The following is a 24,937-nucleotide window of genomic DNA, read 5'->3' on the forward strand; positions in this document are numbered from 1 at the left end:
TTCAAGAATCAGGGCAGTGGCTAAGGCATTGTTTTTGTACAAACAAAGCCAGACTGCTCCTCTCTCATATTAGTATTCTTTCTTCCAAACTGAAACAGTAAAAACAAGAGCACTGCCTTCTCCGTAGATAATGTCTAATTCTATACTTCTTTACAAAAAAGCAGACTTTTAGATCTTTTATTTACCATACAGTGCACCATTAGGTTTAGTATTTTTCTTTATTCTATTTTTTTTTTTTTAATTCAAACAATGGAGATACTGGATCTTTAAAAAAATGAAAACGAAATTTTTTTGGTTGTTGCAGACAAGCAATTTAATGAGAATGCTACTGAAATGCGTTTTCCTCTATGAAAACTAGTAAATCAATTACAAAAGCAATTTCCTCACACAGTATGATTTCATTGTGTTTGACCAGGGCATTTGATAAGTATTAGTTCTTGCTGAGAGCAAAGAGTAAATTTTATTTCAAGCTTTTCTTTCGTGCAAACAGTGAGAGAAGCATCAGAAGGGCAGTTGGATACATGCCCTACCTGGTTGGTGTGCACAGAAGATGAGGGGCTGGGTGGAATGGCCTGACTGACTCCATGTCTACACTGAGAAAAGCAAGAGAGAAACACATTTTTTTTAATTTATTTTTTTGTTGTTGAAAATATACATAGATAAACATTTACCAATGCAACAATTTCATCATGTACAATTCACCGACATTGATGACATTCTTCAAGTTGTGCAACCGTTCTTACCCTCCTTTTCCAAATTGTTCAAGAGGGAAACTCTTTTCATAATAAAAGTAGGGGAAAATATGGTGAATTCTTGTATCTGGGCTTATTTCATAGAGGAGTAGGTATTACAGCCTTCTTTCTTCTTCTCTGAAAGACTTTCCTGCATTAAACAAACACAGGCCCACTTGCCATTCATGCCAAATAAATAAATATATGGCAAAAAAAGAAATCTAGGTCTGATGTGTGTACATATTGGAATAGAGGGTTAGGAGCTATGGATTTCATTTCTGCCTCTGAGCTTGATATATAGATTGTCTTTGGGCCCAAATATGTAAGAGCAAAGACATACTTTCAAGCAGTTTCCTCTGTGTCTAGTATTATCCCAGGATTCATGTGACACAGTGTGTTTTGTATTACCACCAATGATTGAAGCTTTGTAGCATATTGGTTAAGAACATGGGTATTGACCTAGTCTCTAAATTTGTTTTCTCAGCTATAAAATGCTGACAATAATAGTATCTACATCATTTAATCTCCTAGAGTTGTAATGAAAAATAAGCTAATGGGTATGCTCAACAAACTCTAGCCCAAGGAAGTGCTGGAATGAATGGTATTCCTATTATTTTATTTTAAGAACCAGAGAAAGAGATATAATAAATTTCTTAATGACTTCCCCTATTCCTGCATCTGCCGTACTGAGTCAGAGGGTGTTCCCTTCTTGCTCCTTGTATATACCTTAGCACATTATATTAAAATCATGTATTTAAATACTAGCCACCCCCCACACCCCAGAATGCAAGCTCTTACATTGTATAGTCTATTCCTTAAATTTGTTTTCTCAGCACCTAGTGCTATTCTTGAACACAGAGTTGGAAAATATTCTTAAAACAAGGGAAGAAACAGAAGAAAGTCAAGAACTGAAATGGTTCCTTGAAGGTAGTATAAGAAACTGATTGCAAGAGTCAAGGGGATTCAAAAGAGTGGCAACAGACTAAAGCACAGGCCAGAGACAGGGAGAGAGGAGGGAGATAAAGAAGAGAGTGAGTTAACGGAAGGTGAGGAGGGGAAATATTTGAGAAATAGCTAAAATCTATGTTTTGGCATTCTCATTTGTCTCCTTACAAACTGACACATCCCTTCTCCTCTGCAAGGAATTATTAGAGGGTCAGTGAAACTTCCTCCCAACTGCAGTGTCCTTTTTTTTCAAGAGGGGGTGACCAGTCGTCTGAAAAGTCACCTGATTTGCTATATTAGGCACTGGCATAGATTCAGTTATGTCCCTCCAAAATGTGTGTTGTAAATACTAACCTTTATGCCTGTGGTGGAGTCTTGGTGGTGCAGAGGTTAAGAGCTTAGCTGCTAAGCAAAAGATCGGCCATTTGAATCCACCAGCTGCTCCTTGGAAACCCTATAGGGCAGTTCTGCTTTGTCCTGTAGGGCAGCTGTGAGTTGGAGTCAACAGGATGAGACGAGTTTGGTTTTGATTTGCTGCCTGTGGTTATAATCCCATTTGGGATTTGTTATGGTAAAGAGGCAGGATTAATGTAGGATGTATTTTACATCAATCTCTTGAGATCTAAAAGGGACTGAACAGAGCAGAAATGGGGGAAAAGAGATACCAAGCCACATGGATTACCCAGGAGCAGAATCTCAGAAGAGACAAAACCTTCCTCCAGAACCAACAGAAAGAGAAAACTTTCCATTAGAGGCAGTGCTCTGAATTCGGACTTCCAGCCTCCTAAACTGTGAGAAAATAAATTTCTGTTTGTTAAAGCCATCCACTTGTGGTATTTCTGTTATAGCCCCACTAGATACTAAGATGGGCACTAAATAGTACCTTGTGCTAACACATAGGTTTTATTTAATCAGTATTTATATTAAAAAAAATGAGTGAATGGATACAGAAGTGAATGAGAGCCATATAGAGTTCTTAAAGTCCTCTGCTTTCAATTTCCATTCTTTTTTTTTTTTTTTATGTAACTTCTTTTTTTTTTTTCTTGTAGGAATCCCTGATTGGCACAGACAGGTAAGTGGTCTACTACTAGCTGAAAGTTTGGCAGTTTGAACCCACCCAGAGATGCCTTGGAAGACAGGCCTGGCAATTTGCTTCTAAAAGGTCACAGCCTAGAAAACCCTATGAAGGAGTTCTACTCTGTACACATGGGGTTACCATGAGTTGGAATCAACTGAACGGCAACTAACAATAACAACTCAAGCCTGCATGAAGGGAGTGGGATAGTGGCAGTTACTGACAAGTAGTGTTGGAGGGGAAGTTGGGGCTCTCAATTCCGCTCTCATGAAGCATGACTTTGAATACAAGAAAGAAGAAAGTCACCTCTTCTAGATTGACTGAGAAACTCACCAGCAGACTAAAAAGAGGCAATAAAAACCCTGATTATCAATTCTAAAGTGAATCTGGAGTCTGGAAAGAGCACTGTATTGTGTATATCTCTCTATTATGCCACATTCCACAACATGTTATGTTAGTTGTTTGCATGTTTGCCTCTTACCCAAGGGTCTGAGCTCCTCCAGGGCAAAAATAGCATCTATTCATCTTCGCATCCCCTGCAGCACATAACACATAATAGGTGCTTGATAACTGTTTGTTGAAGGAATGAAACAATACAGGAAGGTGATAAATTGGGAACAAGGTTTAAGAAGCAGAAATAAAATGGAAAATTTCGTTGAGAATTGACTGAATACTAATAAGGAAACAGGACATTGCAGTTTCACATTTTAACTGAACTCTTCAGCTTGCCTCAGTGCAAGGTAAGGATTTTTGAGAGGGTGGAACTTGTTTAGTATATTTGAGAGCTCAGGACAAAAGTAGTGTTTGATCCAGTCTATTTTTGGGGATATGTGTCATATCTGATTTCACAGAAGTACAAGATTTCTTATGCATACAGTTGCTGTTAAGTCAATTACGAATCATAGCGACCCTATAGGACAGAGTAAAATTGCCCCCATAGGGTTTCTAAGGAGCAGCTGGTGGATTCGAACTGCCAACCTTTTGGTTAGCAGCCATAGCACTTAACGACTATGCCACCAGGGCATGGGTTTTCTTAAAGTGTAGTAGTCAAGGACCATGTGAAACTCTTAACAAAGCCTGAGAGCATTTTACTAGGGCTAATGCAGACAGCTAAAAGACAACAGCGAAAAGCAGCATAATGGAACCCTGCTTCTCCCTCTTTCCCGTACTCACAGTCTTCCTTCTGTAATTTGACCAGCAATAATCCTATTTATGTCTTTCATTTCTATGTATTTTAGCCTCAGCAAGAAGCCTAAAACTGCCCAGGTCATCTCTCATGACCTGGACTCCCATCCCCATTTGCTTTGTACATCGCCTAATCAGACCTCTTTGACTTATTTCTGCTGAGCCTAAAGGTTGGTGTCTTCTTTATTTATCCTTATCAGAGACTGTTGTCTCTTTCTCCTTCTCAAAAGATTCCAGCCTTGAAACTTATAGATTGAGGTCATAGTTTCTATTGTCCCTTCTTGTAGTCCCTGGGTGGTACAAATGGTGGGAGGACTGAGTCCACTCAGAGGTATCTTGGAAGAAAGGCCTGGTTACCTACTTCAGAAAAATCAGCCATTGGAAATCCTACAGAGTAGTTCTACTCTGACACATATGGAGTCACCATGAGTCATAATTGACTTGATAGCAACTGGTTTTAGTCCTTTCTTGTTGTAGCCTTCTGTAGATATGTCACGTCCTCATTTCTCGGGAGATTTTGTTTCCTAGATCACTGCCCTTTTCTCTAACAATTTTCCTATTGTCACTGACTGACTGATTTTACTCTATTAGTAATCCTTGCACCACCGTGATTCCAAGTTGTTTGAGTCTTTCCTTCTCTTCCAAGGTTCTTGTACTCCACCTATTAGAGCCATTTACTCCCTTAGTTGAACTCTAAACTTTCAGATTCTCTAAAATTTCACTTCCTCTATAATTTTAATTATAGTTTTAATTATAATTTTAATTACAAGGTTCTTGACTTTCAACTAAAACTTTTATGTTCTAGCTCACTTCTTCTAATATCCATACCAGCAAATCTTTTGCTTCATAGACTTTACACCAATATCATATTTTCATTGTCATTCTCTTCCTTTGTGCCTCACTTAGCTTGGCTTCTCGGGTATAATTAAGGAAATCTATCTGCTCAAAACTTGCCCTGAAATGTCAGGGTTTGACCACTGATTGACCCTGAGCCTGCTCCAGTCTTACACCTGATTATAAAGGCTTGATCAGTCTTAACTCTAAGCTAGTTTGACACTAAATTACTTTATCCCATCTTGTTGAGGATAGGGGCCTGTTTTATTCCTGTCCAAATGACCAGTTATACTGAGACAATGATCAGCCCCAAGGAAGAGTTTCATTACCTTTCTCTACCAATCAAAAAAGTTCAATTTGGGTAGAGCTTCCTCCTTCTTGCCCTATATCTAGCCTCAGAATTCACATTCACAGAAACTTACTTCCCACTCCAGTGACCAGTCTTTCCCTTGTTTGACAAACTAATACATTCAGTTTTGATGTTTCTGCTCTTTGGTTATTCTTGAAAGGCACATAATTATAATCACTTCCCCTATGTTCCTTTATTTCTTCGTTGCATTTACCTGGTGTCATGGATTGAATTATATCCCCCCAAAAATGTGTGTATCAATTTGTCTGGGCCATGATTCCCAGCATTGTGTGATTTTTGTGTATACATTGTAACTGCTGCCTCTGTAATATTAATGAGGGAGGATGGGTGGCAGTTGTCTTAGTGAGGCAGGACTCAATCTACAAGACTGGATTGTGTCTTGAGGCAATCTCTTGAGATATAAAAGAAAGAAGGAAGCAGAGGGACAGGGGGACCTCAGACCACCAAGAAGGAAGTGCTGGGAGCAGAGTGTGTCCTTTGGACCCAGGGTTCCTGTGCAGAGAAGCTCCTAGTCTGGGGCAAGATTGATGAGAAGGCTGACAGAAAGAGAAAGCCTTCCCCTGGAGCTGGTGCCCTGAATTTGGACTTTTAGCTTACTTTACTGTGAGAAAATAAACTTCTCTTTGTTAAACACATCCACTTGTGATATTCTGTTATAGCAGCACTGGTTGAATCCATCTCTCTACTTAGTCTACTTCTCAACCTGTGTAGCTAAACATGACTAGAGAAAAAACAAAGTATGCTGAGTGGCCTTGAAATGCATGGCTGCTTTCTTCAAGTGAGCCCTTGTGTTGGGAAGTCCTACCTCATTTTCCTAGTCCATTGTTTCTACTTGCCTAGATGACTATTTCCTTTTCATCAAACGTTCAACATATACTTTATCTTTTTTATTCTCAGATGACAAGCTTGCTTCCTATTTCACTGAGAAAGTAGAAGCACTTAAAAGAAACTTCTGCATGGTCCCACTGTGATATCTGCCAGTCTCCTTGAAACTACACGTAGGTAATATGCTTTATCTCCATTATTAGGAATTAAATCTCTATGCTTCTCTCTAAGGCCAAACTCAGCACTTGTGCTACAGCAGTTTTTCCTCCTCTCCCCATTTTTTTCTGGTTTGTTCTTATCAGCATGCAAATATACTGTAATTTCTTACTTTGAAAAAAATTCCCGACTTCACACTTCTGTCCATCCTCGGCTCTATTGTTCTGCTCTTCTTTGCAGCAAAACTGGAGAGAAATGTCTGCTTGCTTGCTCTCATATTCTCTTGAACATAAATCACTTCTACTCAAATCCATCAATGGTCACCACTCCACTGAAAATACTTGTCAAAAATCACCAATGACCTATATTCACACATCTTGTCATATCTTAATCCTCATCTTTCTTGCCCTCATATTCAGTACTTCCTTTACTTGGATTCTAGGATGATGTTTTCATTTTGTGTAACTAAGCACTTCTTCATCTCCTTCTGTAGTGATTCCTTATCTCCATGTCTTGGCACTTGGATCTCTGGCCTTCTCTATGTACTCTTATTCCAGAGTGATCTCACCCAAACTCTTGCTTTAAAACCATCTACAAACCGATGACTTCTAAATTTGTATCTACAGCCTGGATCTGAATGTCTGGCTGTTTTCTGAACAGTTTCTTTTGGATGACAAATTTGCTTCTCAAACTTAGTGGTATGTCTACAATTTAACCCTCCTTTCTTCTCTCCATTCCAACTTGTTTCTTCTTCAGTTTTCTCCATCTTAGTAAAGAATAACTCTATCCTAAATGTTTATACAAAAATCTTGGATTTGCCCATAGCTCTTCTCTTTTTCTCCTATGCTACCTCCTGGACGTGAGAAAATCCAACTGCTCTATCTTTAGCAATATACAAAATTCTGGTAACTTGTAACTACCTCTATTGCTGTCTCCCTGATCCAACAACCATAATTTCTTACTTGGATTATTGCGATAGTTCTCTCTCCTATGCTGACACACTAACATCCATTTGCAATCCAGCAGTCAAAATGATGCTGTAAAAACATAGATCATCTTTCAGTGGTCTCCCACGACACTAAGAGCAAAAGAAAGTTTTTTTTTTTTTTTTTTACAGCAGCTTACAGCACCTTTTAATGTCTGGCCCTTTGCAGTCTCTCAGACATCGTGTGCTACAGCTTTCCCCTGCGCTTTCTGAGCCTTAGCTATTTTGCTGTCTTCCCTTTTTTCTCAAACATGCATGGCACGTCTCGACCTCATGTTTCCACCTCACATATTCTTCCTTCTGCCTTAAACTCTCACATGACACGTTCTCTCTTACTTGTGCTCAAATATTTCTTATTAAATAGACCTTCTTTGACCACCACGAAAAAAAGTTTTATCCTTTCTCTTATTGCTTTTCATCTTTCCCTTTCTTCCTTATCCTGCTTTATTTTCCTCCTCATTTATCACTCTTTTCTTAGTCATCTGGTTCTGCTATTACAGAAATACCGTAAGTAGATAGCTTTAACAAAGAAAAATTTACTTTCTCATGGTCTAGTAGGCTAGAAGTCCAAATTCAGGGCGTCAGGTCCAGGGGAAGGCTTTCTCTCTCTGTCAGCTCTGGAGGAAGATCCTTGTCATCAGTCTTCCCCTGGATTATGAGCTTCTTCACGCAGGAACCCCGGGTCCAAAGGACTTGCTCTGTTCCCACGCTGTTTTCTTCGTGGTATAAGGTCCCCCATCTCTACTCACTTCCTTTTCTCTCTTGTAAGACGAAGGGTGGTGCAAGCAACACCCCAGGGAACCTCACTTTACATTGGATCAGGGATATGACCTTAGTAAGGTGTTATGATCCCACCCTAATCCTCTTTAACCACAAGCAGATTTTATGATTTATAACACGTAAGAAAATCACAAAATGGAGGACAACCACACAATACTGGGAATCATGGCCTAAGCAAGTTGACACATATTTTGGGGAGACACAATTCAATCCATGACAACTATATTTTATACTTTTTGTTTGCTTGTTTTGTTTGCTTGTCTTCCAAGCAATAAACTTGGAGTTGTCCCCATTAGGGATCTTGTGTTTAGTGACTGGCACAGAGCAAATGTTTCATACATATTTTTTTTTTAGTGAATTAATATGAGATCATTCTTTCTCAGTTTCCTGGTTTGGGCTTATTAAACTCTCTGTTTTATTAAAATTCTTCATGAAGGGCTTACCAAGAAATGTCAGATTGTCTTTTCCCCTCACATTCTACTACTCCCAGGTAATCGTTGGATTTAGTGATTTTCCTTGCATGTCACTTCCCAGATGCTTTTGTGCTAGACTAAAAACAAAGCAAAAAAACAAAAAAACAAAAAAACAAAAAAAAAAAAACAAGCATAGAAGTAATAGAAAATTTTCACAATGAATTTTATTAGAGTAAGGTAAAAATTAAGAAATATTTCAAGAGTAATAATGGCTTCTGGTGATGTTTTGAAATAGCTTGGAGATTTGGCCAGGTTGGAGAAGTCTGGAGAGGAGGCTAAAGATGTCTACAGCACTAGTGTAGAAAGCTTGAGGAGCAGGACAAGTTTGCAGAAATGAGTTGGAATTCAGCCAGGGTGGATCGTCAAAACACTTTACAGTCATTCCAATTGATTTAAAATGTTGCAATTAGCTCTAAAAACTTTATTTACCTATTTCAGCATTTTAATCGGAATGCCTTGTACTCATTAAAATGCACACTGTGTATAAAAGCTCATGATCAATCTGCCCATTGGCCTGAGGATTTGGTCCTGTGACCTCTGTGCTGGGGAGGGGTTCCTTCCCTTTGTGGCAATTGAAGAGGTAGCAACTGCAGCCCAGACAACAGATGGTGATTAAAAACAATGCAACTCAACCTTCTTACATGACCTTGACTAGACTGCTCACAGGTCTCTCTGTGCCTCATAAATTATAGGTAATTACGCAGAAATACGAGACACTCATTCACTTGAGTCATCAGTGAAGTGCAACTGATTTCACTTAAGGCTGAACAGCAGTAAAGTATATTAATATCAGCTTAATTTGTGGTAATTGAGGTAGCAATAAAGAATTATCCCTGGAATATTTTATTCCCATGATTATCTGAGTGTTTAAACTATGAATGTGTGTTTTTTTTTTTTTTTGGTCATAGTATAAAATGTCCTATTCTCTCCCATCAGGAACTTAGTGTAATTAGCGTCTGGCAGACAACACTGTGTTCAGTCACTTCCCCTGTCCCTTGGATGCATTTTTATTAGCTGAACCATCAAGTAACCTTATTTATTATTCTAGATAAAAGCATTTTGATCTCATTAACATGGATAATTTCCTCCAAACTTATGTAGTCATACTGCAGCCAAAGCTCTCTTTATGACAATTAAGATATACTGTTTTTTTCTTCTGGTGCCCTACTATACAATTAAGATACCATTCGAATCAGGAAATTTATTAGTATATTAACACACTAATTGGATTACAAACACATCCTCTTATTTCTGAAATGTTTATGATTTAATTGACTTGTTTAAACTAATTTTCATCTCCCTGTGCAATTATAACTCGTTGTTAATTGAACTTATTTACACATGGAATACTAATATTGCATTCCCTTGTACCAAGGAAATACGTCTAAAAGTCTCATCATAGGGTTAGATTTTTGCCTTTATTCTTTGGGCACCTGGAACTGCTATCTGGATAATGATCATATAATATTCATTTACTTCAATGTATGATCATTAGTTGTAGTAGGATTTAGTACAAATGCACATTAAAAAGCATATTCTTCTCCTCCCTAATTTAGTTAGGGGTCTGTAAGTTCTATGGCCAAGTCCAATATCACAGACATAGTGGAGCACAGTGGCATGTTTTAGAGTACTTGCCTTCTGTGCTGCTGTTGCCAAATTTGGAATGCTCACTGAATGAAAGGTTTTAAAGACATAAAAAAGCACAACCTCACACTTAAAGAAAGAAATTTCAAATGCGTAGCTTGGCTGCTAACCGAAAAGGTTGGCAGTTCAAATTCACCAGCCCCTCCTTGGCAACCCTTTGGGGCAGTTCCATTCGCTTTCCTGTGGGATCACTATGAGTCGGAATGGACTCAATGGCAATGGGTTTGGTTTTTTTTGGGGGGGTCTGCTCTATTACAAGGACCCCTGGTGGCACAATGGTAAAACACTCAGTTGCTAACAGAAAGATCGGTGGTTCTAACCTACCAGTGGCTCCACAGGAGAAAAAACCTGGCGATTACAGCCTAGGAAACCATAGGGGGCAGTTCTACTCCATCACATAGGGTCACGATGAGTGGAACTGACTCGACAGCATATAACAGCTACCCTAATATTATTGTTGTGAAACATAACCCACATACAGAAACAAACACACACATAACAAAGATAAATACTATGTCTTGCCTGTCACTTCTTCTCCAAGGTTGCCAACATTCTGAATTTTATGGTAATTATATTCCTGCTTTTCTTTATAATTTTACCACCAAAATATACATTCCTAAATGATATAGCATACTTTTGTCTATAGTTTATATGAACAATCACCCAGTACATATTCTTTTGTGTCAGGATTCTTTAGCTTGATGATATGTTTGTGAGTATGTGTTCAACATCCAAGTTGTTGGGTGTAGCTATAGTTCACTCATTTTTATTGCTGTGTAGTATTGTATTTACATGAACATACCACACATGATTTATCCATTCCGTTCCTGACAAGCATTTAGGTGCTTTCCAGGTTAGAGCTATGATATATAATGCTACTCTTGGATGTATACCTTGGACTGAAATTGCTAGATCATAGTTGTATAATGAGGAGCCCTGGTGGCGCAGTGGTTAACCACTTGGCTGCTAACTGAAAGGTCGGCAGTTCGAACCCACCAACTGCTCTGTGGGAGAAAGATGTGGCAGTCTGCTTCCATAAAGATTACAGCCTAGGAAACTATGGGGCAGTTCTACTCTGTTCTGTCGAGTTGCTCTGAGTTGGAATCAACTCACAGGCAACAGATTTGGTGTGTCATCTATACATGCCTCTTTACTTGCCTCAAACTGCTGGCAACCACTGATCTTTTTACCGTTATAAAGTTTTGCTTTATTCAGAATGCCATAAAGTTGAAATCATAGTGTACATAGCATTTTCAGGTGAGCTTATTTCACATAGCAATATGCATTTAAGGTTTCTCTGTGTCTTTTCATGGGTTGATAGCTTATTTCTTTTTATGGCCGAATAATATTCCATTCTATGGATATAACACAGTTTGTTTATCCATTCACCTATTGAAGGACATCTTGGTTGGTACTAGTTTTTGGAAATTATGAATAAAGCCGCTATACACATCTGCGTGCAGGTTTCTGTGTTGATGTAAATTTTCAACCTTTCAATAATTGTTATCTACCAAAGCCTCTTGAGCTGCTCTACCCTAGATCTCTCAAATTTCCTCTCTTTGCCCGTGCAGTGCCCACCTTGCTGGTCTCTTTTTCCCAGGTCCTCACTCCCAACATAATTTCATCCATAATTGTACAGATTAATTCTGCTTTCACCAGTAACTACCCAACCCTCACACCTAAAAAAAAAAAAAGCCCATCTGAATTCTGAGACAGGGTGAGACCTTGAGACCTTCTCTTCAAGAGAAATTGGAGTTCTGTGAAGCAATATATTTGCTTTTTGGGGATTACACATGTGGTTGCTTGCCCTGTGAAGTGTTTTCTCATTTTTACCTTCTACTTCCTAAGTTTTCATCAAAACTCCCACTGGGTTCTCAATCATTTTTAAAAATAATTAAACAGGTTTATCTCTCATAGTTGGCAGGCCAAGTTGTAATATTATAGCTTCGTTACCAACATTTTGTTCATTATACTTTAGGTATTCTCTAAGATAATATATATTTTCTTCCGTTCCCCTTACTTCCTTCTGCACCCTCACTAGCAGAGTCATTATCATCAATATTTTTACTATCATTCTATAAAAGACTAGCTTTTTCTAGAATGCTTCTCAGATTTCTTCTATCCTCTGCAAATTTCCTATTTCTGAAGCCACTTCCATATTTGTAGGTATTTGTTGTAACATCGCACCATTTTCTGGTACCAGTATCCATAGTAGTTCCTTTTTGCTGCTCTCCTAGATTGCCACAAATTAAGTGGCTTAAAACAACACATCTTTATCATATTGTTTTGAAGATCAGAAATCTGAAATGGGTCTCATTGGGTAAAATCAAGGTGTCAGGAGGACTGCACTGCTTTTTGGAGGCTCTATGGGAGAATTAATTTTTTTACATTTCCCATCTTCTAAAGGTTAGCCACCTTCTTTGGCTTGTGCCCTCTTCCTCCATCATCAAAGCTGTGATTGACCAATCAAGTCTTTCTCATATCACATTACTCTGACACTCACTCTCCTGCTTCCCTCTTTTCATTTATAAGGACCCTTGTGATGACATTGGGTCCACCTGTAAAATCCAGGATAATCTCCCTATCTCAAGGGCGCATGATTGGCAACTTTAAGTATATCTGCTGCCTTAATATTCATTTCTGTGTAACAAAATTATTCATAGGTTTTTGGGATTATGACGTGGACATCTTTGGGACCATTCTTCTGCCTACCACAATTGTCATATGAAGAAAAGTGTTAGAAAAATATCATGAATCTTAAATGCATTCTACACAAAAGGACAGATGTTGCATGATCTTACTTTTATAAAAAGACCAGAACAGGTATACTCACAAAAAGTAATGCTCTTTGATGGTTACCAGAGAAGGGAAGGGCAAGGAAGGGAGAATCATTTTCTAGATAGTAGACACATGTTATTTTTGGTGATGGCAAAGGTGACCCCTAATATGGGCGATGTTGGCACAACTTGACCAAGGTAAATTATAACATCAAGAAGTACACAAGGATAAGGGACAATTTTGGCAGATGCTATAACATACAATTTTGCATCAACAGTAATAACAACCAAAAAATATGTGTCTGATCACATAGGTAGATATGTATGCATTTGTGTGCATAGGAAGGCACGGGTGAGTATATGGGTGTGCATGTTTGTGTGTGTTGCATATATGTTCATATATGTGTATATGCACACACACACACACACAATAAAGCACATATGGAGCACAGTTGCAGATACTTCCTAGACATAACCAAACACCTCATGGCTTTAGTTTACTGGGTTTGAAAGCTTAGGACTATAGCCTTGGGGGAGAATGCGGTCAATTGACATAACATAGTTCAACAAGATATTGTTTTACATCATAGTTTGGTGAGTAGCACCTGGGGTCTTAAAAGCTTGTGAGCAGCCATCTAAGATACAGCTATTGGTCTCTACATGCCTGGAGGAAAAAGAAAGAAGGAAACCAATGATTCAAAAAGGAACTAGTTTACAGAGCTAGTAACTCATATGAACCATGGCCTCACCGATCCTGAGACTAGAAGGACTAGATGGTGCCTGTCTGCCACTATCAACCATTCTGACCAGGGACACAATAGATGATCCTGAATAGAATGGGAGAAAAAAGTAGAACAAACCTCTAATTCCTAAAAAAGGCCAGACTTATTGGACCTGTAGATACTAGAGGATCACTTGAGACTATTACCCTGAGAAACCCTTTAAACTTGGAACTGAGCCCATTCCCAGATTTCACTTTTCAATCAAATAGATTGCCCCAGAAAATAAACAATATCACCTGTGAGTACTGTGCTCCATTAAATAATCATGTATATGAGGCCGAATGATCAATATTTACCCTAAAGCAAAGATAAGAATGGAAATAATATGACGCATTGTGAAAAATGTAACCAATGTCACTGAACAATATGTATAGAAATTGTTAAATGGGAACCTAATTTGCTGGGTAAAATTTCACCAAAAATACAATAAAAAGAAATGAATTCTATTTTATGAGATCTATGTCCAACAGAGATTCATGACCTTGAATTTATTTATATCATTAGCTCCAAAAAGCAGGGGAATGACCTCAAAATTATAGAATTGGTAGCCAGACACTTCCAAGGAGAAAAAAAAAAATGCATGAGAGGGAAAAACTGATGGTAAGATCATGGTCAAAACAGATTATTTTAAATCTGGAGTTAGCATAGTTTGTTTGGGAAGTCCCTTTTACCCTCAGCCCGATCATACAGCTTGAAACAAATCCATTTTTGCACTGCAGACATATTTATCATTTTAACCAGTTCATTCAATTTATGTTATAAGAAATTCATTTGGGGATGCTAGAGAATACTTCTGAAATACAAGCTCTTGATTAAACAGGGCACAGTAGCTGTGGTCCAGAATTGGTAAAGAGTTATAGAGGGAGAAGGCAGTGGGAATTGATGTGAATAATGGTGTCTATCCATGCCTTGAAAAATCCACTTTAAATTACACTTGTGAGTGGATGAGAGAGCACATTCTCTTGAAGCCACCATCAATCCTCTGCCAGGTTGCAATTCTCCTTAATCCAGCAGTGAGCCTTCCTTCCAGCAACCCACTCTTCTGAAGTTTATAGATGAGAAGTAGGCAGTAGACTACACAGAGGCTGAAGTATACAAGGGCCATTGATTCAAGAGTGAAATCAAAGGACAGACTATTTAGCCTCAAATCCTCTGGACAATTAAGTCAACATCTCAGGATGAATGTTTTCTCAATATAAGGTGTTTGCAATTGAGTTGAAATAAAATTTTGGCTAATTTTATTTATTATTGTAAATATATATATATCAAAGCACCATTTGCCATTTCAACATTTTTCACATTTGCATTTCAGTGACACAAAGTACATCAATTACGGTGTGCAACCATCACCCCAATATCCATTTTCATATTTTTATCACCATAAACAGATCAAAATGCTTCATAAACAGTGACTCTCCCTTCCCCCTTCCCCCCTGCTTCTGGTTGTCATTGTTAGGTCTCCTGGAGTCAGTTCTGACTCATAATGACTCTATGTACAACAAAACAAAACACTGCCCGGTCGTACACCATCCTCACAATCATTGCTATATTTGAGCCCATTGTTGCAGCCCCTGGGTCAATCCATCTTGTTGAGGGTCTTCCTCTTTTTCGCTGACCCTCTACTTTACCCAATATGATGTCCCTCTCCATGAGCTGGTCCCTCCTGATAACATATCCAAAGTATGTGAGACAAAGTCTCGCCACGCTTGCTTCTAAGGAGCTTTCTGGCTATACTACTTCCAAGGCAGACTTTTTCATTCTTCTGGCGGTCCATTGTATATTCAGTATTCTTCGTCAACACCGTAATTCAAGGGCATCAATTCTTCTTCAGTTTTCTTTATTTATTATCCAACTTTCCCATGCATAGGAGGCAATTGGAAATACCATGTCTTGGGTCAAGCTCACCTTAGGCCTCAAGGTGACATTTTTGCTTTTTAACACTTTAAAGAGGTTTTTTGCCCAATGCAGTATGTCATTTGATTTCCTAACTGTTGCCTCTGTGGGCATTGATTGTGGATCCAAGTAAAATGAAATCATTGACAATGTCAGTATTTTCTCCATTTATCATGTTGCTTATTGGTTCAGTTGTGAGGATTTTTGCTTTCTTTATATTAAGGTGTAATCCATACTAAGGATATAGTTTTTGATCTTCACAAGTGTCTGTCAGTTTGTTGTACTGTGATGGCTTGCATGTTGCTGTGATGCTAGAAGTTATGCCACTAGTATTTCAAATACCAGCAGAGTCCACCCATTGTAGATAGGTTTTAGCCAAACTTCCTGACTAAGACAGACTAAGAAGAAGGACCTGGAAATCTACTTCTGAAAAAATTAGCCAGTGAAAACCTTATGAATAGTCACAGAACATTGTTTGATACAGGGCCAGAAGATGAGCCCCTCACGTTGCAAGGCACCTAAAACACGACTGGGGAAGAGCTGCCTTCTCCAAGTAAAGTTGACCTTAATGATGTGGATGGAGTCAAGCTTTCGGGATCTTCATTTGGTGATGTGGCACTACTCAAAATGGGAAGAAACAGCTGCAAACATCCATTAGTAATTGGAATGTGGAATGTACAGAGTATGAATCTAGGAAAATTGGAAATCATCAAAAATGAAATGGAACACATAAACATCAATATTCTAGGCATTAGTGAGCTAAAATGGACCGGTATTGCCCATTTTGAATTGGACAATCATATGCTTTAATACGCGAGGAATGAAAAATTTGTTTCCAGCTTTCACATTCCAATCACCAGTAATTATCAATGCATCTTGATTGCATGTTTGATCAATTTTAGACTGCAAAAATTGGTAACAATCTTCTATTTCTTCATCTTTGGCTTTAGTATTTGATGTGTAAATTTGAATAGTAGTCCTATCGACTGGTCTTCATTGTAGGTGTATGGATACTAGCCTGTCACTGACAGTGTTGTGCTTCAGGATACATCTTGAAATGTTCTGTTTGACAATGAATGTAACACCATTCCTCTTTCATTTGTCACTCCTGGCATAGTAGACCATATGATCATCTGATTCAAAATGGCCAGTATCAGTCCATTTCAACTCATGAATGCCTAAGATATCGATCTTCAAGCATTCCATTTCATTTTTGACAACTTCAAATTTTCCTTTTTTCATACATCATATGGTACACATTCCAATTACTAATGGATATTTACAGCTGTTTCTTCTCATTTTGAGTCCTGTCATATCAGTAAACAAAGGTCCCCTGAGGCCTTCTAACACCGATGACATACTAGAGTGATGTCTTTGGAGCTGGGCACATCAGGATTTCAGGTCCTGGTTCTGCCATTTCCCTGATCATGTGGACCACTTTAGTTTCAACTGACTCTAACCTACAAAATAAGAACATCTGTATCTCTCTTACAAGGATGCTGTGAGGATTAGAGGTAATATCTTCAAAGGGCTTAGAAGCTATAGGTGAGTAATGTATTATAGGAATGTATCCTCTGAAAAAACAAAGAAGGAGGAAGTTTGCATCTTCTACTGTATCCATTATAGTTATTCTAGTCTTTCTAGAATTTTTAGCCCTGTCTCCCCAGTGATGACAACAGCATTTCTTATTTCACTCTCCTATTTTTTTATTATGTTACAAGAAAACCCTGGAGGCGTAGTGGTTAAGAGCTATGGCTGCTAACCAAAAGGTCAGCAGTTTGAATCCACCAGGTGCTGCTGGGAAACCATATGGGGCAGTTCTACTCTGTACTATAGGGTCGCTATGAGTCGGAATTGGCTTGATGGCAGTGGGTATTATGTTACAAAGTCCCACATAATCACCTCTATTCAGTTTTAATAGGGCACAGGTAAAAGGGAGGAATGAGATTCCATTGTCCAATTACATAAATAGAAAATCTCCTCCTGATATGCCAAGAAGAAAAATTTTAGAACCCATTGCTTCATAGAAACAACTTAAGTCGTTATGGTCAGATTGTATATAAAAGTATCGGTACTTTGGTATGAATGCTATGTGTTTTTGTAGGTACTCGTAGGAACATATATACTATAACATGATTTCTAGGGGGAATATGTTCAAACCTAGCAATTTATACATGAAATGTAATATAACGGAGCTATTAAAAATGTAGGTTCAAGAGTCAGAGTACCTTTCTTTCAGATCTCAGGCCTGCAACTTAACAGCTCTGTGACTGAGCAAGTTTCTTAATCTCTTTGTTCTTTAGTTTCTCTGTTAGCAAAATGGGAGCCACATGAGTACCTCCCTCATGCAGCGTTTGGAGGATTAAATTAGATAATGTATGTCATATACTTAATAAGCACAAACTAAAGTATCACATATTATATTAGCTGTTGAATATAACTGTTATTATTATAGCTTATGTTTGAAAAGCTCTATTTAAAGTTACCCGATATTTATATTGTTGGAGATGAAAGGACAATTGAGAGATGTCATTTGAGACACAAAACGCAATGTCCTAAATGCATAAGTCACCTTGTATGTTTTCCCAGCAGTTGAGACCCTTATGATGAAAGCATTTGATGGCCTTATATTTAATTATTGTTCACAACTTTAACCCTGAGTAAGGCCAAAAGCAGAAGTCTAGTAGAAAATAAAAAAATGAAAACCTGACAGTGATCTTAGAACAGTGATAAATGTTTTGTTCTGTTGTTTTAGTGTGGTTTATATTAACAGAAATATGTCTTAGAATCTAATATAGTGTGGCCTTCTCCTAATACCTTAAATAAAATGTATGTAAGAAAATAACAATGTTTTCTATTATATTGTAATTGATTTCTTCTGTATCTTTACACGCACGGTCACACACTATTGTTGTTTCCTCAGCCCTTGTATCTTTTATTAAATGAAATAACATGGACATAATATTAAATAAAAGAACAAGAGTGTAGATAACTCAGCAGTTTGCATCTGTAGTCTCTTCTATTACTTATCCTGGAAGGCACTAAAGCATAGCTTCTGTTGATTCACAGTAGGAAATAAAAGTTAAAGGAGTTGACTGTGTAATCCATCTTTCCATATACAAATTAAATATCTCTTTCAATGTTTATATAGTGCTTATTGCAGAATATAGAGGAATATGCCCTAGCACATAGCCTAAGCTATTTTTCACTGTATTTAGCAAGATGTTAGAGTGATTTTAGAGACTAAAAATAGTGCAACCACCTAGATAAGCCAGTAGCGCATCCCTGCTTTCATTCTAAGGTTATAGAATGAACTATAATGTATAGAGGAAAGATACAATATTAACCCAGGATGTTTTTATAATTAAGGCTAGCTTTGGTGTCTACAGACTGGCCGGAGAAACCATTTTTTTAATCTGTATTCTCTTCCAAACCGAGTTGGGTTTGGGAGAGAATACAATACAGAAAAGAGTGTCTTTTCTTCTTTCTCCCCCTCTCCAAACAATTATTAAATATCTTCATACATTGTTAGTTGCTGTTCAGTGGATTCCAACTCATGGCAGCCCCATGTGTTATAGTGTAGAACTCCTCCGTAGGATTTTCTTGTAGTTTGCTAAGCACTAGAACAGAGGCGTATTGAGTTTGCTAGGAAAAAGAGGAATTGCCGTTTAACTCCTGGAGTGAGAGGCTGGGATGAAAATATTGGAGGCAGGAAATATTTCCAAAAGGAGGCGACAGCTCAATCAAGGTTTCCTCCTCCTTTTTCTTATTTTTAAAATTGTGATTTATTCAGGTAGATTTACATATAATAAAATTCACTCTCCAAAAGTGTTCAGTTTGATGCCTTTTGACAAGTGCATACCATTGTACAGCCACTACCATGATGAAGATATATCCATCATCAGAAAATGTTTCTCTTTGGTCCCTTTGTAGTCAGTCTCCTACTCTTACCACAAGTCCTTGGCAATCTCTGGTCTGTTTTCTAATATGATAGTTTTGCCTTTTTCAGAATGTCACATAAATAATATACATTTTGTGCTTTTTTCTGACTTCTTTCACTTATTCTAATGCTTTTGAGATTAAATCTCTTTGTTGAATTCCTTTTCATTATTGAATAGTGTTCCACTCTTTGCTCCTACCACTATTTGTTTATTCATTCACCAGTTGATGAACATTTGGGTTGTTTCCATTTTTTTTTTTTTTTGTGCTATAAGTGAAAGTTTACAGTTCAAGTCAGTTTCTCATACAAAAACCTATACACACATTGTTATGTGACTCTAGTTGCTCTCCCTATAATGTGACAGCACACTCCTCCTCTCCCCTTGTATTTCCCATGTCCATTCAACCAGCTTCTGTTCCTCTCTGCCGTCTCATCTTACCTGCAGACAGGAGCTGCCCATTTAGTCCCATGTATCTAATTGAGCAAGGAAGCACAAGTATCTTCACCAGTATCATTTTATGTTTTATAGTCCAGTCTAATCTTTGTCTGAAGAGTTGGCTTCAGGAATGTTTTTAGTTTTGGGTTAACAGAGAGTCCAAGGACCATGTCTTCTGGGGTCCCTCCAGTCACAGTCAGACCATTAAGTTTGGTCTTTTTACTAGAATTTGAGTTCTGCACCTCACTTTTCTCCTGCTGAGTCAGAGACTCTCTGTTGTGTTCCGTATCAGGGCAGTCATTGTTGGTAGCCAGGCACCATCTAGTTCTTCTGGTCTCAGGCTAATGGAGTCTCTTGTTTCAAGTTTTTAACTATTATAAATAAAGTAACTGTAAACATTTGCAATATAGGTTTTACTGTGAAAGCATATTTTTATTTCTTGTGGGGAAATTCCTAGGATTGGGATTACTGGATCATGTGCTAGATTAAGCTATTTTCCAAAGTAGCTGTACCATTTTACATTCCCAACAGTATGGATGAGAACTCCAGTTGTCCTTACCACCAACTGGTATGCTGAGTTTTTCTTTTTCTGTTGGGCTAGTTTTTAGCCATTCTAATATATGTGTAGTGGTATCTCATGGTAGTTTTAATTTGTATTTCCTATGACTAATAATGTTGAGTTATTTTTCATCTTCATATATTCTTTTGGTGTCTCTTCAACTCACCTATCTTTAAATTGTGTTGTCTGCCTTCATAGCAAGTTACCAAAGTTATCTTTATATCCTGGATAAAAGACTTTTAACAGATGTATGTTTTGCAAATAATTCCTCTATTTTGTTTATCTTTTTTTTTCCCAGAACATAACTTTTTAATTTTGATGACATCCAGCTTGTTAATTTCTAATTTTATACTCCATACATTTTGTATGATATCTAAAACAATATTTGCCTAAGCTAAGGTCACAAAGATTTTCTCCTAAGTTTTCTTCAGGAAGTTTTATACTTTTAACCCTTATATTTAGGTCTATGATACATTCATTTTGAGTTAATTTATATATAATGTCTGATATAAGAGCAGAGGTTCTTTTCTGTGCATATGGACTTCGAATTGATCATTTGTTGAAAAGACTATCCTTTTCCTATTGAATTACTTTGACACTTTGTTGAAAGTCAATTGAATATGTTTCTTTGATTTATGTGTATATCTTTGTACCAGTACCAGATTTTTTTTAATTAATATTCCTTTGTAGGATGTCTTGACTTCGAGCAGTGTAAGTTCTCCAACTTTGTTCTTCTTTATAAAAATTGCCTCGGCTTTTCTATTTCCCTTGTCTTTCCACATAAATTTTAGAATCAGCTCCTCAATCTCTACAAATCTTCCCCTGAGATTTTGACTGATTACTTTGAATCTGTACATTAACTTTGGTAGAATTGAAATCTTACCACTAATACATTTTCTAGTTCATAACCGTGGCCTTGTAGATCCTTATATAGATCATCTTTCACTTTTCCCAGCAATATTTTGTAGATTTCTGTGTACAGGTCTTACACATATCTTGCTTAATTTATCCATAATTATTTCATGTTTTCATGCCGTTATAAATGATATTATTTATTTAAGCCCATTTTTCAACTGCTTGTTAAAAAAATGTATCTATTAAAGTTTCTAGACCTTCAGTTTGACCTTCCATCTTCTACCATATGGAATGATCAGAGATTTAACTTTAACCCATAACTATATCTGCAAAACAAAACAAAATAAGAGAAAATACTCAGTTATATATTGCTTCTGTATTTTAATCCTTATTTTAATCCTTTGCATCTACAAGGTAACAAATGCCTCCTAAGAAGAGCTGGGGGTGGCTAACTCATTTCCTGATATTTGTGTGAGAAGTTTTCACCATTCCCCCGACTGCTTAGTTGTGCTGTACCAGGCAGTGGCCTATGAGATGCATGAAGGTGCCAGATCACCAGCTGGAGGTCTCAGTAGGTAACATGGACAATTACTAGTTTGGTATATTTGAAATATGTACAGAAAACAGAGACTGAGGATATTGAGAGTGTTGTGTTGTGTTTATTATTGCTACCTAAAACCAAACCAACCCCGTTGCGGTCAAATGGATTCCGACTCACAGCAACCCTATAGACCAGAGTAGAACTGCCTCACAGGGTTTCCAAGGAGCAGCTGGTGGATTCAAACTGCCCACCTTTTGGTTAGCAGCTGAGCTCTTAGCCACTGAGCCACCAAAACCAAACCAAACCCGTTGCCATCGAGTCAGTTCTGACTTTGCTACCAGGACTCCATTATTGCTACAGTGGTATTGACATTTATTATATGGAGAAATATATAGATGTGCACTTCATTGTTTTGTGACACATTGAATTTTGAGATAAATACTTTTGGGTGCACTGAGCTCAAAAACAGAAAGTATATGCTTATAAAAATTAAATTCTGAATCACCATTTTCCAAGAAAGTTGATGAAGGACATGTAACATACACAAAGTATCTGTTGACCTTTACTACCTGCCATGGGGACCATGGAGATATCAAGGACCACCTAGGAAACAGAAGACAAATATGCTGAGGAAGCAGCAGCATCTACTTTGAAAGTTAGCAGTGATATTAAGAAGAGTGTGCCTGAAGGCTGTGATTTAATATGCAGCTGCAGATGGTGTGTTTACATATCTCTCTGTGAAATATCATTTATCATTTAGATAAAATGGCTGTTGAAAATGGATTTTATTCATTTTTTCATTCCACATTTTCTTGTGCATGTATGAAAACTGATATAGTAGCTGTAAGAGGGTTGGCTGTATTAGCAGAAGACCATCTCTAATCATTAAATGATGGCAGGTTTATATCAGAATGTTCAGATCCTTCAAACAGAAAATCAGTTTATTCCAATATGGGTCAGTTTTCCTTCCATCCAATTTATGGGATCAAAGTAAAGGCTTTGGATGTTCGTTTTGTCAACTATGAAATATCTGATATTATATGGTGGATGCTTTTGTAAAATTCAATTAAAAGGTTCAATATTCAAAATAAAATAATTTGGATTTGCTATGTTACTGCAAATGGTGGAGCACAGCATCACAAGAAAAACGATATTCTGACTAAAGGAAACTTGGAGCTATGCACTTGGTGCTTGTCATGGTGAGCACATAATTTATCATAGTTCCTATTCTGTCAATGGTAGTAGAAGTAATGATTGTCAAAATCTATAAACTTTTAAACATATCCATAGTTTTGAGTAACCAAAATACAAAATTTTCATGTGGGAAGCTCCTCTGGGTAAGCACAAAAAAAAGAGTATTTCAGTTTGTAGATGTGCTTTTCTTCTTTGCCACCCACCTTCTATCAGATGTTAGAAGTGTTTTAGGCTCTGGAGGCTCTGGAAATAAATTTACACAACCTTACCATATAATTGAACTATCGTTAAAAACAAATTGTCTAAAATTTTGGTACATTTTGTTCAACATCAGTTGGAAATCTTTAATCAATATATTCAGTGAATGGAGCACCAACAAATTTCAGGCTTGATGCTTTTAGTGAATTGAAATGGCGAAAAAAAAATTTTATGAGTAGGAAACCATTGCAGTAAGTCCCTATGAAAGTAAGAGAATATTGGAATAAATGAAATATGACCCCTCAAATGGTATACAGATTTAACTTTGACATTCTATAACTGTGCTTTGGAATACCTCAACTTGTGGGAAGTTTTTTTTTTTTTTTTTTTGACAGAGCTCCTATTTTTAACTGAATAAATTTATATTCTCTATGAAAAAGAAATGAGTTTGAAAAATCTCTTGAGTTTTCGGCATTTATATATGATGAAAGATGTAAAAGAGTATATAAAATAGAGAAGAATTATTTGAAGATTTTTATTTTTTATCAATAGTTGTCAAGAAAGGTACTCATAAGAAAAGGAAAAAAACCATTGCCATCCAGTCGATTCCGACTCACAGTGACCCTGTAGAACAGAATAGAGCTGCACTATAGAGTTTCTAAGGAGCACCTGGTGGATTACAACTGCTGACCTTTTGGTGAACAGCTGTGGCACTTAACCACTACACCACCAGGGTTTACAAAGTACAATATAAAAATATTAAGGTTGAGATTATTCTCCATTTAGCAGAATTTGTTCTGCTTACCTCAGAATTTATACACAGAATAATTTCACAATTAAAAACGTGGTCTACAGAGAAAAATCAATTGAAATTTCAAATTCAACTCAATTTCAAATTTTTTAACTGTAAAATGCACATTTGAAGATAATTACATTCAATAAGACTGTATTGTAAAACAGCTAATCAGAACAATACCACTGATGTGATATGAGACATATGTGGTAAGAAACTGATTGTGTGAATATATATTAAGAAATTTATTCTTCTTAAACTATTTTAAAATATTCAGTTAATTACTAGGAAAAATTGCTTAAATGAACATGTATGCATGTTTTTATTTTTAGAAGGAAGTTCATCCATTTAAAAAAATATTTTATTGTGTTTTCTGTGAAAGTTTACATAGCAAATTATGTTCAGATTTAACAATTACTGCACAAATTGTTCAGAGACGGTACATTTTTCCCAATGTTTTAACATTCTCATTATTTTGGATATTTTGCTTCAGGTTTATCCATTTTTGAGTATAGTGTTTGAAACGGTCTAGCAATATAATGAAATGAAATTGTTAGTCAATAAATAAAACTAATTTGAATGATAAATTATATGGTGACCCAACCCAACAGTCTACAGCTCAGAGATAATTGACATTGGCAAATTGGCATATATCTTTCCAAAGATATGTTTCTTTGAAAAAAAAAAAAAGTCTTCAAACATAATTCTTCTCACTAAAGATTTGTCTTTGACTTAAATATTTCAATACTATTTGTTAGAGAGTGTATGAAAATAAAAGAAAAAAAAACTAAAATTGTTAGTGTTTTGGTAAAATATTTCACTTTTACAAAATATTGTTGTTAGGCACCATCCAGTTGGTTCTGACTCATAATGACCCTATGTACAACAGAAAGAAGCACTGCCTGGTCCTGTGCCATACTTAAATCCTTGTCATGCTTGAGCCCATTGTTGTAGCCACTGTGTCAA

The 24,937-nt window shown here is 37.0% G+C and overlaps 1 long non-coding RNA gene across 1 annotated transcript in view; it reads left to right on the plus strand.

Moving 5' to 3' along the window:
* Positions 1-2,723: 2,723 nt before the first annotated feature.
* LOC135230460 (uncharacterized) overlaps positions 2,724-24,937 on the plus strand; it is a 283,687-nt gene continuing 261,473 nt past the window's right edge. The window contains exon 1 of the long non-coding RNA XR_010321114.1: positions 2,724-2,748. This is a non-coding gene — a long non-coding RNA (uncharacterized LOC135230460). The remainder of the gene's footprint in view (positions 2,749-24,937) is intronic.

The sequence above is a fragment of the Loxodonta africana genome, chromosome 2 (genome assembly GCF_030014295.1).
Source record: "Loxodonta africana isolate mLoxAfr1 chromosome 2, mLoxAfr1.hap2, whole genome shotgun sequence".
Classification (NCBI taxonomy): Eukaryota; Metazoa; Chordata; class Mammalia; order Proboscidea; family Elephantidae; genus Loxodonta; species Loxodonta africana.